Source organism: Odocoileus virginianus, chromosome 3, assembly GCF_023699985.2.
Source record: "Odocoileus virginianus isolate 20LAN1187 ecotype Illinois chromosome 3, Ovbor_1.2, whole genome shotgun sequence".
Taxonomy (NCBI): domain Eukaryota; kingdom Metazoa; phylum Chordata; class Mammalia; order Artiodactyla; family Cervidae; genus Odocoileus; species Odocoileus virginianus.
This window is the reverse complement of record NC_069676.1, coordinates 5,894,556-5,899,081: the sequence shown is the minus strand read 5'-3', so window position 1 is coordinate 5,899,081 and position 4,526 is coordinate 5,894,556. Positions and strand designations below refer to the sequence as shown.

Below are 4,526 nucleotides of genomic sequence, written 5' to 3'. Positions count from 1 at the left end.
TTACGGCTGGCCTCGCGCGCTGCCTCCTTCCTCCACTTACGGCCGTCGCCAGGAAACCCCGGAAGTGAGGGCACGGGGCGGGAGGGAAGAAACTGCGCGTGGCTGGGCGCGCGGGAGGGGCTAGCGATGCGCACTAGCGGTGGCTTTTCCGCGCATGTGCAGAGTGGGTTCCTGTTGCGCGACGCCGGGCAATGGCTGGAATGGCGCGGACGACCGTTAGCCGCTGGCGGGCTGTCCGCGTTGCAATCCTAGGGCTTGACTGGCCGCATTCTCTGCGGGAATAGGGAACCTGGGGAATTCCTGCCCATGTCAGGGCCTCTTTTCTCCTCGCGGGGCGACGGTGAGGAAAATACGAGGTGAGGTACGTCCGGGAGGCTCCTGGACGCGGCTCCTGTCACATTCCCCCCGGGCCCTCCCGGAGGTAGAAGCCGAATCGGGAAGCTGTGGGCTTCGCAGGGATGGAACTGGCTTGTTGAGGTTCAAGAGATCCTTCAATTCGGTTTCTTCTCCTCGATCCAGCGGTTTGATAAGATTTTAAGGCGAGGGAAACCCCTACCCTCACCTCCGCCAGCCTCCGAGTGAGCCCCTTTCCTGGCTTTTGTGCAGTCGTTTAAGCAGCGGTGATCGAGCAAGGGCCCAAGACCTGCGGGTGCTGGGCCCTCTACACCGCGCGTCCGGAGGCCACGGCGCCATCCTGAAAGATGCAGTTACAGTGTTTCCAAAACGATGACGTTAATGTATGCCAATTGTGGGGAAAGGTAACAAGCCGCAGAATGCGTTAGAGACATGTAAACTGTGGACTTGCGCGGTAACCTCTTGATAACCTCTTGAGATAGCTTTGTTCACATTAATACTTGGTTGGTTATGCGGTATCTTTTTTTGTGGAAATGGATGTCTGTGTGTTTTAGATACGTTTCTTTTCTGTTGTTTCGTAGTTTCTCCCATCTGACGCTTATGATTTGTCTCCTGTACACGAGATATTGCCTTAGGCTAGAGGCCGGCAAGCTTTCTATAAAGGGCCAGATAGCAAGTATTTTATAGACTTTGATGGCCAAGAGCCAAAAACGAGGCTTTTATGTAGGTGCTTATATAACCAAAGATAAAAACGTCCAGAATACTTGTTGGTGGAATTTAAAATTTAATAATTGAGTACCGTTTAAAAAATATAGGCCTAATGAGAAGAATGCAGTGCTCGTTGAAGATTCCAACCAGTCTTTGTTGTCCTCAGTTGATTGCAAATGTTCACCTGTAAAGACCATCCTTGGTTCACAGAAAGGCAGATTGGATGTAACTTGTGGATGAAACAGTGAATAAGTCCAACCTAATCTCTGGTCTCATGAGCCCACTGCTAAGATAGGCAGACCCCATAAATCAGTTATCACATGTATCACCTCAAAGGTGTTACTGAGAAAACCAAAGGGTGTGAAGACTATGATAAGGGAGAAGGGCAGTGTCTGCGTTGATACGGTTATCTGAGAGGGCCCCTGGAAGGTGAGGTTTGATTGAGATCCCCACTCCGGAACCAGCTATCTGAACACTCCGGGCAGAGGGACTATCACGGGGATGTTCTCTGTCATATAAATGCTCAGAAATCTGGATAGTGTGATTGCTGTGTCTCAGTCAAGATCTGTATCAAGTAGCTTTAACCTGGGGTTTCTCTAGTGGTCCAGTGGTTAAGAGTCCATCTTGCACTGTAGGGGAGGCCGGTTAAATCCCTGATCTGGGAAGCTCCTCCATGCCGTGGGGCGGCTGCGTCCCTGTGTCGCGACTACTGAGTCCACGGGCACTGGGGCCTGTGCTCCACAAGAGAAGCCACCACCAGGAGAAACCTGTGCACAACAGTGAAGACCCAGTGCAGCCAAAAAGAAATTTAACCTGTGATCCACCACGATTGGACTAGAGAGAGAGCCCTGTTGCACACGTGTATTTTCGTGAGATGAAAATACACAGCACTTAACCAGATTCTTAACAGGATCTCTGAACCAAACAAATTGTATCCTTTTTTCTTTTGTTGGCTGCACCATGGCATGTGGGATCTTAGTTCTCCTACCAGGGACTGAACCCATGCCCCTGCAGTAGAAGTGCAGTCTTAACCACAGAACCACCAGGGAAGTTCCCATGTGGTCAGTCTTTAATGACTGCATAGGACAGTGTGGTGTGGATTTACCATACCTTAGTGAAGCCAATCTCCGGAGTCTCTTGGGTTGGTTGTGCTTTTAAACCACTGTTAAAAATTTTAGCGTGTACACAGGTGTTGAGGTCAGAGGGTTTGCACTTTCAATGCTGATGTTGCTCAGCTACTCACCAAAAAGGTTGTATACCCTTGACCACTATATCATACATTCATCTCATAGTGTTTAAAATGCTGTTTGAGACTGAAAATTTAAGCATCACAGAGCCTCCCCGAGGCTTACTTCAGTGGGCCAAATCAGAATCCACTTGTCGGAGAAAGCAGGAGAGAGACAGTTGCTAGAAGTCGAGGCTGCTGCACAGAGATGATCTTCGAGGACCTAGAAACAGAACTCTTGAAGTAAATAAGTAAAGCGCACACTCCTTGGTGAGATGAACTTGCTGAGGGAACCCATGTAACAAAAAGGCAAGAATTTAAGACCCATATGCATGCCCATTTTGGTCCTGCAAATGTGCTGGGAGGAATTTATCCTAGATCAGAAGCATGTGCAACATTGTGCAATACAAACTTATCACATTAAAATAGTACTTAAGGTGCAGCAATAGGGCTTGGTTAATTTGTAGCACATCCTCTAATACCATATAGAGCAGACACAGAACCAAGGGAGAATATTTAGTAACATGGGGAAATGTTACTAAAATGCAGCTTACAAAATATTATGGGCAATATGCCAGTTCTGAAGAAAGTACATATATCCTTCTTAAGAGGCAACTGCTATGTCTAGCTTCATGTGTGCCTTTTCAGAGAGAAACTGTTCACAAGCACCTTTATATCTATATAAAGCAAGTTGTTTTCTCTCTCCCCTTCTTTTTGACCTTTGTCAGGTAATCTTTTGGCTTTAATATTTTTTTTTCCAAACTTAAAAAATTATATATAGACTATAAAAGTTGTTATTTAAAAAAGTAGTGGCTGACTGAGGAAATCTAGGCCCATGTAGAGCCATGGTTTCAATAAAGCCAGAGCTTTGTGTGGCTATAGCCTCATCTTCTGCAATAACTGAACGCTATGTGGTCAACAAGCTGAAGCCACGGCAGGAGGAATGCCTTGTGGGAACTGAGATCCTTTTGTGTCCTAGACAATGAGCATTCCTTGGGCCTGATTGCCTGTCACCAAACGGACCTCTTGTCACAAAGGAGTCGCCCTGGGGTGACCAAAGAGGATTCCAGCGGCTGAGAGAGGACATCTCTGAGGAGGGGCTCCAGTTCTGGTGTCTGAGCAAGGAGACCGTCCCTGAAGCTGGCTCTCTGCCCGACTCCCAGACTGTGACACCATGCGTGGCGCTGCGGCGGACAGCTGCAAAGCTGCTTGTGTCACCTGGACATCAGGGCTCCTCCAGGGTCTTCCTGTCGCAGGGGCCCAGCGAGGGAAAGCAAAGGATAGATCCTTGTGTGTGAGGCAAAGGTGACAAAACAAAGCTGCTCACTGTACTGAGGCTGTTTCGCAGGGCAGAGGGCCCTGGGCTTGGAGTCTGACACTCGGGTTCCAGCCCTGTTCAGTGGGCCAAGCCTGACTTTCTCTGTTGCCATTTCCTTCTGCTAAATGGACTAATATCTGCCTCTTGGGTTCTGATAGTTAAATGAGACATATGTATTAAAAAATGCTTGAATAAAATATTCTATGAATTGAAAGTGCATGTCAACACATTCCCATGTGCCCCTCAAATAACCCTGCACTTTAGCATTTTCTCCCCCACCTCTAACACAGCACCTGTGTGCTCCTTAGTCACACATCTAGAAATTGAGCTGAGTGCTCAGAGGGCAGGAGGCTTAGGTACCCGTTTCCTGTTTTGGGCACCACCTAAGCACTCAGTAAATCACTGAACAGAAGGATGTAGGCCAGTAGAAGAAACCTACCTGTCCATTGCGATGAAAGGAAATTCTGTTGGCAGTGGTTTCTGAGTGATATGGGGGGAAATGGGATTGGAGGCAGACTGCAGTAGCTGTGTGATCCTGGACAAATTACTTACCCCTCTGGGCTCGATTTTCATCTGTGGCAAGGCAAAGGGTAACCCTTCGTGGATTGTGCATGAAAAGCCCACATGTATCAGGTACTCAGTGTGATCTATTGTTCCTTCACAGATGTGCATAAGCTCAGCTGTTGCAACATTCTTGGGTTTTCCATGTTATTCTGTTCAATAAAGGCATGTCATTAACTGTGATGCTGTGATGTCTAGTTTTATCCTACTGTGTCACAAATCCATAAATCACACATCTAAATCTGGGCTCAGAAAAATAAAAAGGTTGCAATATACCTGGATGTGGGAACCAAGTTGGTGTGCTCTTTCGGCCTCTTACACATTTTGTGGCTGGACACACTGATGACAGAGTGACTCAGA

General features: G+C 47.6%; 1 long non-coding RNA gene across 2 annotated transcripts; it reads left to right on the top strand.

Moving 5' to 3' along the window:
• The first annotated feature begins 125 nt into the window (after positions 1-125).
• Positions 126-4,349, top strand: LOC110147255 (uncharacterized). 2 transcript variants are annotated; one of them, XR_002316798.2, is made up of 2 exons: positions 126-356; positions 1,698-4,349. It is a non-coding gene; the product is annotated as an uncharacterized lncRNA (long non-coding RNA). The 2 variants fall into 2 exon arrangements; XR_002316797.2 differs by having other exon boundaries at positions 126-361.
• Positions 4,350-4,526: the final 177 nt, after the last annotated feature.